The sequence below is a fragment of the Triticum urartu genome, chromosome 5 (genome assembly GCF_003073215.2).
Source record: "Triticum urartu cultivar G1812 chromosome 5, Tu2.1, whole genome shotgun sequence".
Lineage (NCBI taxonomy): Eukaryota > Viridiplantae > Streptophyta > Magnoliopsida > Poales > Poaceae > Triticum > Triticum urartu.
This window is the reverse complement of record NC_053026.1, coordinates 214679967-214693334: the sequence shown is the minus strand read 5'-3', so window position 1 is coordinate 214693334 and position 13368 is coordinate 214679967.

The window sequence follows — 13368 nt, the reverse complement described above, 5'->3', positions numbered from 1 at the left end:
GGTTGATCATGTAACAGTCATAACCTAGGGTTACACAGAACTAGCTCCAATTCATCAATGTAATGTAGGCATGTATTCCGAATATAGTCATACATGCTTATGGAAAAGAACTTGCATGGCATCTTTTGTCCTACCCTCCCGTGGCAGCGGGGTCCTAGCGGAAACTAAGGGACATTAAGGCCTCCTTTTAATAGAGTACCGAACCAAAGCATTAACACATAGTGAATACATGAACTCCTCAAACTACGGTCATCACTGGTAAGTATCCCGATTATTGTCACTTCGGGGTTAACGGATCATAACACATAATAGGTGACTATAGACTTGCAAGATAGGATCAAGAACTCTCATATATTGATGAAAACATAATAGGTTCAGATCTGAAATCATGGCACTCGGGCCCTAGTGACAAGCATTAAGCATAGCAAAGTCATAGCAACATCAATCTCATAACATAGTGGATACTAGGGATCAAACCCTAACAAAACTAACTCGATTACATGATAAATCTCATCCAACCCATCACCGTCCAGCAAGCCTATGATGGAATTACTCACGCACGGCGGTGAGCATCATGAAATTGGTGATGGAGGAAGGTTGATGATGACGATGGCGATGAATTCCCCTCTTCGGAGCCCCGAACAGACTCCAGATCAGCCCTCCCGAGAGGTTTTAGGGCTTGGCGGCGGCTCCGTATCGTAAAACACAATGAATCCTTCTCTCTGATTTTTTTCTCCCCAAAAGAAAATATATAGAGTTGGAGTCGAAGTCGGAGGAGCTCCAGGGGCCCACGAGGTAGGGGGCGTGCCCTAGGGGGGCAGGCGCGCCCCCCACCCTCGTGGCTAAGGTGTGGGCCCCTGGTCTTCATCTTTTGCAAGGATTTTTTATTATTTTCGAAAAGATGTTTCGTGAAGTTTCAGGTCATTCCGAGAACTTTTGTTTCTGCACATAAATAACACCATGGCAATTCTGCTGAAAACAACGCCAGTCCGGGTTAGTTCCATTCAAATCATGCAAGTTAGAGTCTAAAACAAGGAGTGTTTGGAAAAGTAGATACGACGGAGACGTATCAACTCCCCCAAGCTTAAACCTTTGCTTGTCCACAAGCAATTCAGTTGATAATATTTATAGGCGGTATACTTTCATTGTCAACATAACAACCAAGAGATGGCAATATCTTCCATGCTACACACATTATAGGCGGTTCCCAAACAGAATGGTAAAGTTTATACTCCCCCTCCACCAACAAGCATCAATCCATGGCTCGCTCGAAACAACGAGTGCCTCCAACTAACAGGAGTCCCAGGGGGAGTTTTGTTTGCAATTATTTTGATTTGATTTGCATAAAGCATGGGACTGGGCATCCCGGTGACCAGCCACTTTAGCGTGAGTGAGGAGCGGAGTCCACTCCTCTTGAGAATAACCCGCCTAACATGGAAGATACGGACATCCCTAGTTTATACATTAGCTATTCGAGCATACAAAACAGGATATTTATTTGAAGCTTTAGAGTTTGGCACATACAAATTTACTTGGAACGGCAGGTAGATACCGTATATAGGTAGGTATGGTGTACTCATATGGAATAACTTTGGGGTTTATGGAGTTGGATGCACAAGCAGTATTCCCGCTTAGTACAGGTGAAGGCTAGAAAAAGACTGGGAAGCGACCAGCTAGAGAGCGACAACAGTCATGAACATGCATTAAAATTAATCAACACCGAATGCAAGCATGAGTAGGATATAATGCACCATGAACATAAATATCGTGAAGGCTATGTTGATTTTGTTTCAACTACATGCGTGAACATACGCCAAGTCAAGTCACTTAAATCATTCAGAGGAGGATACCACCCTATCATACCACATCACAACCATTTTAATAGCATGTTGGCACGCAAGGTAAACCATTATAAGATCCTAGCTAATCAAGCATGGCACAAGAAACTATGATCTCTAGTTGTCATTGCAAACATGTTTATTCATAATAGGCTGAATCAGGAACGATGAACTAATCATATTTACAAAAACAAGAGAGGTCGAGTTCATACCAGCTTTTCTCATCTCAATCAGTCCATCATATATCGTCATAATTGCCTTTCACTTGCACGACCGAACGATGTGAATAATAATAATAGTGCACGTGCATTGGACTAAGCTGGAATCTGCAAGCATTCAATAAACAGGAGAAGACAAGGCAATATGGGCTCTTTTGTCAGATCAACAATAATGCATATAAGAGCCACTTCAACAATTTAATCATGGTCTTCTCCTATCGACCCCCAAAGAAAAGAAAAGAAATAAAACTATTTACACGGGAAAGCTCCCAACAAGCAAAAGAAGAACAGGAAATTTTTTGGGTTTTATTTTTGATTACTACTACAAGCATGGAAATTAAAACTAGCTAAAAGCTACAACTATTTTTTTTGGTTTTTCTTAAGGTTTATTAAACACACAAGAAGAAAGCTTAAAAAGGAAATAAACTAGCATGGATATTACAATGAAAAAGTATGAGCACTGACATCTAGCAATGAGTGTGTGAACATGAATATAATGTCGGTGGGAAATACGTACTCCCCCAAGCTTAGGCTTTTGGCATAAGTTGGTGTATGACCACGGTTGGCCTGGCGGATATCCATAGTAATAGTTGGGGTCGTACTGAGATGCAGCGGCTATCGCCTCCTGAGCTGCAGCGTGGCGACGAGCGGCCTCCGCCCTCCTCTCGTACTCATCTGCATCCTCTCTGGTAATAACATATCTTCCTTTTTCCTGATAATCAAAGAAGGCAGGAGCAGGGAGAGTAATACGGACAGCACGGCGTCTGTCAAAGATTAAGCGATACTGGAGAGGTGATTCATTCCTCTCGACAAACTGGTGGTGAACCATAGCCTCATAATCCAAATAAGCAGGAGGCAACTCAATATCATCTTCACGTATGGCTATACCAAGAAAATTAGCTATGCGGGTTGCATAAATTCCACCAAAGAAATCTCCATTAAATCTATTAAGATGCAACCTACGTGCAACAATGGCTCCCAAATTATAAGATTTATCTCCTAACACAGCACTCCTAAGAATACTGAGGTCAGGGACACACATGTGACATGCCTCATCTTTACCATTAATGCATCTACCTATGAAGAGAGCAAAATAATGTATAGCAGGAAAGTGAATGCTCCCTATGGTAGCTTGTGTTATATCTCTAGATTCCCCCACAGTTATACTAGCAAGAAAATCTCTAAATTCAGATTTGCGAGGTTCCCTGACACTACCCCATTGTGGAAGCTTGCAAGTAGTGGTAAAATCCTCTAAGTCCATAGTGTAAGAATTTTCATAAAGATCAAACAGGACAGTTAGAGAATTACGTGAAGATGAAAATTCAAACCTCCTGACAAAGGAACTAGTGAGATAGTGATACTGGCGACATTTTTCTTCCTCGAAGCTCACAAGATCAGCGTTGCGCAAATATGCGTTGAATTCTTCCTTAATTCCCGCTCGATCCATAAAGTTTTCCGAAGGCCGTTCACAAGGACGCACTGGAGCGTCTCTTGGTGGCTCATCATCAGCATCACGCATTGCAAGCCTGGGCTCTTGTTTCCTTGAAGAGCCACCTTGGTACATTTTCCTAAACATATTTCTTCCTCTGAAAAATTTCTGAAATTTTTAGTAACTTCAAATAAAAGTGAACCAAACTCAATAAAATTGATAGCAACTACTCCTACAAGTGCCTAGAGCCTATATCATGTATCAAAACTACTTTTGACCATATAAATTTGACATGCAAGCTCAAGAACAGGGTCACCTAAGCAGCAAAATTTTGCAATGAATAAAGCACTAGAACAAAAACTAATTGGACCAATGGAGAAGTCACATACCAAGGAACAATCTCCCCAAGCAGTTTTGTGAGAGGTGCTTTGAGCAAGGAGATCGAAATGGCAGCAAAATGAGCTAGAACTCGTGCTTGAGCTGGATATTCGTGTTTGTGGGAGGAAGAAGAAGTGTGTGGGTGCAGGAATAAGTGGAGGAGGGCCACTGTGGGCCCACGAGGTAGGGGGCGCGCCTAGGGGGGTAGGGCGCGCCCTCCACCCTCGTGGCCAGGTGGATGCCCCCCTGCTTTGTTCTCGGTGCCAAATATGCCCTAGAGGCAATAATAAAGTTATTATTTATTTCCTTATTTCATGATAAATGTTTATTATTCATGCTAGAATTATATTAACCGGAAACATAATACATGTGTATTTACATAGACAAACAGAGTGTCACTAGTATGCCTCTACTTGACTAGCTCGTTAATCAAAGATGGTTATGTTTCCTAACCATAGACAAAGAGTTGTTATTTGATTAACGGGATCACATCATTAGGAGAATGATGTGATTGACTTAACCCATTCCGTTAGCTTAGCACTCGATCGTTTAGTATGTTGCTATTGCTTTCTTCATGACTTATACATGTTCCTATGACTATGAGATTATGCAACTCCCGTTTACCGGAGGAACACTTTGTGTGCTACCAAATGTCACAACGTAACTGGGTGATTATAAGGGAGCTCCACAGGTGTCTCCAAAGGTACATGTTGGGTTGGCGTATTTTGAGATTAGGATTTGTCACTCCGATTGTCGGAGAGGTATCTCTGGGCCCTCTCGGTAATGCACATCACATAAGCCTTGCAAGCATTGCAACTAATGAGTTATTTGCGAGATGATGTATTACGGAACGAGTAAAGAGACTTGCCGGTAACGAGATTGAACTAGGTATTGAGATACCGACGATCGAATCTCATGCAAGTAACATACCGATGACAAAGGGAACAAAGTATGTTGTTATGCGGTCTGACCGATAAAGATCTTCGTAGAATATGTAGGAGCCAATATGAGCATCCAGGTTCCGCTATTGGTTATTGACCGGAGACGTGTCTCGGTCATGTCTACATGTTCTCAAACCCGTAGGGTCCGCACGCTTAAGGTTTCGATGACAGTTATATTATGAGTTTATATATTTTGATGTACCGAAGTTTGTTCGGAGTCCCGGATGTGATCACGGACATGACGAGGGGTCTCGAAATGGTCGAGACATAAAGATTGATATATTGTACGGCTATATTCGGACACCGGAAGTGTTCCGGGTGATTTCGGAGAAAACCGGAGTGCCGGAGGGTTACCGGAACCCCCCTGGGAGAAGTAATGGGCCTTATGCGCCCTAGTGGAGAGAGAGAGGGGCGGCCAGGGTGGGCCACGCGCCCCCTCCCCCTCGGGTCCGAATTGGACTAGGAGAGGGGGGCGGCGCCCCCCTTTCCTTCTCCCTCTCCCCCTTCCTTTCCCCCTCCTAGTAGGAGTAGGAAAGAGGGGAGTCCTACTCCTACTAGGAGGAGGACTCCTCCTCCTTGGCGCGCCCTAGGGCCGGCCGGCCTCCCCCCCTTGCTCCTTTATATACGGGAGCAGGGGGGCACCTCTAGACACACAAGTTGATCCTCGTGATCGTTTTCTTAGCCGTGTGCGGTGCCCCCTTCCACCATAGTCCTCGATAATATTGTAGCGGTGCTTAGGTGAAGCCCTGCGACAGTAGAACATCAAGATCGTCACCACGCCGTCGTGCTGACGGAACTCTTCCCCGACATTTTGCTGGATCGGAGTCCGGGGATCGTCATCGAGCTGAACGTGTGCTAAAACTCGGAGGTGCCGTAGTTTCGGTGCTTGATCGGTCGGGCCGTGAGGACGTACGACTACATCAACCGCGTCGTCATAACGCTTCCGCTTCCGGTCTACGAGGGTACGTAGACATCACTCTCCCCTCTCGTTGCTATGCATCACCATGATCTTGCGTGTGCGTAGGAAATTTTTTGAAATTACTATGTTACCCAACAGTGGCATCCGAGCCTAGGTTTTATGCGTTGATGTTGTGCACGAGTAGAACACAAGTGAGTTGTGGGCGATATAAGTCATACTGCTTACCAGCATGTCATACTTTGGTTCGGCAGTATTGTTGGATGAAGCGGCCTGGACCGACATTACGCGTACGCTTACGCGAGACTGGTTCTACCGACGTGCTTTGCACACAAGTGGCTGGCGGGTGTTAGTTTCTCCAACTTTAGTTGAACCGAGTGTGGCTACGCCCGGTCCTTGTGAAGGTTAAAACATCACCAACTTGACAAACTATCGTGGTGGTTTTGATGCGTAGGTAAGATTGGTTCTTGCTAAGCCCGTAGCAGCCACGTAAAACTTGCAACAACAAAGTAGAGGACGCCTAACTTGTTTTTGCAGGGCATGTTGTGATGTGATATGGTCAAGACGTGATGAGATATAAGTTGTTGTATGAGATGATCATGTTTTGTTGAAGTTATCGGCAACTGGCAAAATCCTTATGGTTGTCTCTCTATTGCATAAGATGCAAGCGCCCAATAATTGCTTTACTTTATCGCTATGCGATAGCAATAGTTGCAAGAGCAATTGTTGGCGAGACGACCACGTGACGACACATTGATATAGATCAAGATGATGGAGATCATGGTGTCATGCCGGTGACGATAGAGATCATGATAGTACTTTGGAGATGGAAATCAAAGGCGCGAGATGATGATGGCCATATCATGTCACATATTTTGATTGCATATGATGTTTATCTTTTATGCATCTTATTTTGCTTAGTTTGACGGTAGCATTTTAAGATGATCTCTCACTAATTATCAAGAAGTGTTCTCCCTGAGTATGCACCGTTGCGAAAGTTCTTCGTGCTGAGACACCACATGATGATCGGGTGTGATAGGCTCTACGTTCAAATACAACGGGTGCAAAACAGTTGCACACGCGGAATACTCAAGTTATACTTGACGAGCCAAGCATATACAGATATGGCCTCGGAACACGGAGACCGAAAGGTCGAGCTTGAATCATATAGTAGATATGATCAACATAGTGATGTTCACCAATGAAACTACTCCATCTCACGTGATGATCGGACATGGTTTAGTTGATTTGGATCACGTGATCACTTAGAGGATTAGAGGGATGTCTATCTAAGTGGGAGTTCTTAAGTAATATGATTAATTGAACTTAAATTTATCATGAACTTAGTCCTGGTAGTATTTTGCAAATCATGTTGTAGATCAATAGCTCGCGTTGTTGCTTCCCTGTGTTTATTTTGATATGTTCCTAGAGAAAATTGTGTTGAAAGATGTTAGTAGCAATAATGCAGATTGGATCCGTGATCTGAGGTTTATCCTCATTGCTGCATAGAAGAATTATGTCCTTGATGCACCGCTAGGTGACAGACCTATTGTAGGAGCAGATGTAGACGTTATGAACGTTTGGCTAGCTAAATATGATGACTACTTGATAGTTTAGTGCACCATGCTTAATGGCTTAGAATCGGGACTTCAAAGACGTTTTGAACGTCACGGACCATATGAGATGTTCCAGGAATTGAAGTTAATATTTCAAGCAAATACCCGAGTTGAGAGATATGAAGTCTCCAACAAGTTCTCTAGCTAAAAGATGGAGGAGGATCGCTCAACTAGTGAGCATGTGCTCAGATTGTCTGGGTACTACAATCACTTGCATCAAGTGGGAGTTAATCTTCCAGATAAAATAGTGATTGACAGAATTCTCTAGTCACCATCACCAAGTTAGTAGAACTTCGTGATGAACTATGATATGCAAGGGATAACGGAAACGATTCCCAAGCTCTTCGTAATGCTGAAATCGACGAAGGTAGAAATCGAGAAAAACATCAAGTGTTGATGGTTGACAAGACCACTAGTTTCAAGAAAAGGGCAAAGGGAAGAAAGGGAACTTCAAGAAGAACGGCAAGCGAGTTGCTACTCAAGTGAAGAAGCCCAAGTCTGGTCCTAAGCCTGAGACTAAGTGCTTCTACCGCAAAGGGACTGGTCACTGGAAGCGGAACTACCCCAAGTGATTGGCAGATAAGAAGGATGGCAAAGTGAACATAAGTATATTTGATATACATGTTATTGATGTGTACTTTACTAGTGTTTATAGCGACCCCTCAGTATTTGATACTAGTTCAGTTGCTAAGATTAGTAACTCGAAATGGGAGTTGCAGAATAAACAGAGACTAGTTAAGGGTGAAGTGACGATGTGTGTTGGAAGTGGTTCCAAGATTGATATGATCATCATCGCACACTCCCTATACTTTCGGCATTAGTGTTGAACCTAAATAAGTGTTATTTGGTGTTTGCGTTGAGCATGAATATGATTTGATCATGTTTATTGTAATACGGTTATTCATTTAAGTAAGAGAAAAAATTGTTGTTCTGTTTACATGAATAAAACCTTATATGGTTACACACCCAATGAAAATAGTTCATTGGATCTCGATCGTAGTGATACACATATTCATAATATTGAAACCAAAAGATGCGAAGTTAATAATGATAGTGCAACTTATTTGTGGCACTGCCATTTAGGTCATATTGGTGTAAAGCGCATGAAGAAACTCCATGCTGATGGGATTTTGGAATCACTTGATTATGAATCACTTGGTGCTTGCGAACCATGCCTTATGGGCAAGATGACTAAAGACTCTGTTCTCCGGAACAATGGAGCAAGCAACTGACTTATTGGAAATAATACATACTGATGTATGTGATCTGATGAGTGTTGAAGCTCGCGGCGGGTATCGTTATTTTCTGACCTTCACATATGATTTGAGCAGATATGGGTATATCTGCTTGATGAAACATAAGTCTGAAACATTTGAAAAGTTCAAAGAATTTCAGAGTGAAGTGGAAAATCATCGTAACAAGAAAAATAAGGTTTCTACGATCTGATCGCGGAGACAAATATTTGAGTTACGAGTTTGGTCTTCAATTAAAACTATGTGGAATAGTTTCACAAAATTCATGCCACCTGGAACACCACAGCATAATAGTGTGTTCGAACGTCATAACCGTACTTTATTGGATATAGTGCAATCTATGATGTTTCTTACCGATTTACCACTATAGTTTTGGGGTTATGCATTAGAGATAGCTGCATTCACGAAAAAAAAGGGCACCATCTAAATCCGTTGAGACAACACTGTATGAACTGTGGTTTGGCAAGAAACCAAAGTTGTCGTTTCTTAAAGTTTGGGGTTGCAATGCTTATAAGGAAAAAATTCAACCTGATAAGCTCGAACCCAAATCGGAGAAATGTGTCTTCATAGGATATCCAAAAGAAACTATTGGATACACCTTCTATCACAGATCCGAAGGCAAGACTTTTGTTGCTAAATTCGGAAACTTTCTAGAGAAGGAGTTTCTCTCGAAAGAAGTGAGTGGGAGGAAAGTAGAACTTGATGAGGTAACTGTACCTACTCCCTTATTGGAAAGTAGTTCATCACAGAAATCTGTTCCCGTGACTACTACACCAATTAGTGAGGAAGCTAATGATGATGATCATGTAACTTCAGATCAAGTTGCTACCGAACCTCGTAGGTAAATCAGAGTGAGATCCGCACCAGAGTGGTACGGTAATCCTATTCTGGAGGTCATGTTACTTGACCATGGCAAGCCTACGAACTATGAGGAAGCGATGATGAGCCCAGATTCCGCGAAATGGCTTGAGGCCATGAAATCTGAGATGAGATCCATGTATGAGAACAAAGTATGGACTTTGATTGACTTGCCCAATGATCGGTGAGCCATTGTGATTAAATGGATCTTCAAGAGGAAGACGGACGCTGATAGTAGTGTTACTATCTACAAAGCTAGAATTGTCGCAAAAAAGGTTTTTGACAAGTTCAAGGTGTTGACTACGATGAGAGTTTCTCACTCGTATCTATGCTTAAGTCTGTCCGAATCATGTTAGCAATTACCGCATTTTATGAAATCTGGCAAATGGATAAACAAAACTGCATTCCTTAATGGATTTATTAAAGAAGAGTTGTATATGATGCAACCAGAAGGTTTTGTCAATCCTAAAGGTACTAACAAAATATGCAAGCTCCAACGATCCATCTATGGACTGGTGCAAGCATCTCGGAGTTGGGATATACGCTTTGATAAGTTGATCAAAGCATATAGTTTTATACAGACTTGCGGTGAAGCCTGTATTTACAAGAAAGTGAGTGGGAGGAGCACTACAACATTTCTGATAAGTATATGTGAATGACATATTGTTGATCGGAGATAATGTAGAATTATTCTGCAAAGCATAAAGGAGTATTTGAAAGGAGTTTTTCAAAGAAAGACCTCGATGAAACTGCTTACATATTGAGCATCAAGATCTATAGAGATAGATCAAGACGCTTGATAAGTTTTTCAATGAGTACATACCTTGACAAGTTTTTGAAGTTCAAAATGATTCAAGCAAAGAAAGGATTCTTGCCTGTGTTACAAGGTGTGAAGTTGAGCAAGACTCAAAGCCCGACCACGGCAGAAGATAGAAAGAGAATGAAAGTCATTCTCTATGCCTCAGCCATAGGTTCTATAAAGTATGCCATGTTGTGTACCAGATCTATTGTATACCCTACATTGTTTTTGGCAAGGGAGTACAATAGTGATCTAGGATTAGATCACTGGAAAGCGGTCAAAATTATCCTTAGTGGAATAAGGATATGTTTCTCGATTATGGAGGTGACAAAAAGGTTCATCGTAAAGGGTTACGTCGATGCAAGTTTTGACACTGATCCAGATGACTCTAAGTCTTAATCTGGATACATATTGAAAGTGGGAGCAATTAGCTAGAGTAGCTCCATGCAGAGCATTGTTGACATAGAAATTTGCAAAATACATACGGATCTGAATGTGGCAGACCCGTTGACTAAACTTCTCTCACAAGCAAAACATGATCACGCCTTAGTACTCTTTGGGTGTTAATCACATAGCGATGTGAACTAGATTATTGACTCTAGTAAACCCTTTAAGTGTTGGTCACATAACGATGTGAACTATGGGTGTTAATCACATGATGATGTGAACTATTGGTGTTAAATCACATGGCAATGTGAACTAGATTATTGACTCTAGTGCAAGTGGGAGACTGAAGGAAATATGCCCTAGAGGCAATAATAAAGTTATTAATTATTTCCTTATTTCATGATAAATGTATATTATTCATGCTAGAATTGTATTAACCGGAAACATAATAAGTGTGTGAATACATAGACAAACAGAGTGTCACTAGTATGCCTCTACTTGACTAGCTCGTTAATCAAAGATGGTTATGTTTCCTAACCATAGACAAAGAGTTGTTATTTGATTAACGGGATCACATCATTAGGAGAATGATGTGATTGACTTGACCCATTCCGTTAGCTTAGCACTCGATCGTTTAGTATGTTGCTATTGCTTTCTTCATGACTTATACATGTTCCTATGACTATGAGATTATGCAACTCCCGTTTACCGGAGGAACACTTTGTGTGCTACCAAATGTCACAATGTAACTGGGTGATTATAAGGGAGCTCCACAGGTGTCTCCAAAGGTACATGTTGGGTTGCCGTATTTTGAGATTAGGATTTTTCACTCTGATTGTCGGAGAGGTATCTCTGGGCCCTCTCGGTAATGCACATCACATAAGCCTTGCAAGCATTGCAACTAATGAGTTATTTGCGAGATGATGTATTACGAAACGAGTAAAGAGACTTGCCGGTAACGAGATTGAACTAGGTATTGAGATACCAACGATCGAATCTCGGGCAAGTAACATACCGATGACAAAGGGAACAAAGTATGTTGTTATGCGGTCTGACCGATAAAGATCTTCGTAGAATATGTAGGAGCCAATATGAGCATCCAGGTTCCGCTATTGGTTATTTACCGGAGACGTGTCTCGGTCATGTCTACATTGTTCTCGAACCCGTAGGGTCCGCACGCTTAAGGTTTTGATGACAGTTATATTATGAGTTTATATATTTTGATGTACCGAAGTTTGTTCGGAGTCCCGGATGTGATCACAGACATGACGAGGGGTCTCGAAATGGTCAAGACATAAAGATTGATATATTGGACGGCTATATTCGGACACCGGAAGTGTTCCGGGTGATTTCGGAGAAAACCGGAGTGCCGGAGGGTTACCGGACCCCCCCCCCGGAGAAGTTATGGGCCTTATGGGCCCTAGTGGAGAGAGAGAGAGGGGCGGCCAGGGTGGGCCGCGCGCCCCTCCCCCTCTGGTCCGAATTGGACTAGGAGAGGGGGGGCGGCGCCCCCCTTTCCTTCTCCCTTTCCCCCTTCCTTTCCCCCTCCTAGTAGGAGTAGGAAAGAGGGGAGTCCTACTCCTACTAGGAGGAGGACTCCTCCTTGGCGCGCCCTAGGGCCGGCCGGCCTCCCCCCTTTCTCCTTTATATACGGGGGCAGGGGGGCACCTCTAGACACACAAGTTGATCCTCATGATCGTTTTCTTAGCCGTGTGCGGTGCCCCCTTCCACCATAGTCCTCGATAATATTGTAGCGGTGCTTAGGCGAAGCCCTGCGACAGTAGAACATCAAGATCGTCACCACGCCGTCGTGCTGACGGAACTCTTCCCTGACACTTTGCTGGATCGGAGTCCGGGGATCGTCATCGAGCTGAACGTGTGCTGAAACTCGGAGGTGTCGTAGTTTCGGTGCTTGATCGGTCGGGCCGTGAAGACGTACGACTACATCAACCGCGTTGTCATAACGCTTCCGCTTCTGGTCTATGAGGGTACGTAGACATCACTCTCCCCTCTCGTTGCTATGCATCACCATGATCTTGCGTGTGCGTAGGAATTTTTTTGAAATTACTACGTTACCCAACAGTAGGATATAATGCACCATGAACATAAATATTGTGAAGGCTATGTTGATTTTGTTTCAACTACATGCGTGAACATGCGCCAAGTCAAGTCACTTAAATCATTCAGAGGAGTATACCACCCTATCATACCACATCACAACCATTTTAATAGCATGTTGGCACGCAAGGTAAACCATTATAAGATCCTAGCTAATCAAGCATGGCACAAGAAACTATGATCTCTAATTGTCATTGCAAACATGTTTATTCATAATAGGCTGAATCAGGAACGATGAACTAATCATATTTACAAAAACAAGAGAGGTCGAGTTCATACCAGCTTTTCTCATCTCAATCAGTCCATCATATATCGTCATAATTGCCTTTCACTTGCACGACCGAACGATGTGAATAATAATAATAGTGCACGTGCATTGGACTAAGCTGGAATCTGCAAGCATTTAATAAACAGGAGAAGACAAGGCAATATGGGCTCTTTTGTCAGATCAACAATAATGCGTATAAGAGCCACTTCAACAATTTAATCATGGTCTTCTCCTATCGACCCCCAAAGAAAAGAAAAGAAATAAAACTATTTACACGGGAAAGCTCCCAACAAGCAAAAGAAGAACATGAAATCTTTTTGGGTTTTCTTTTTGATTACTACTACAAGCA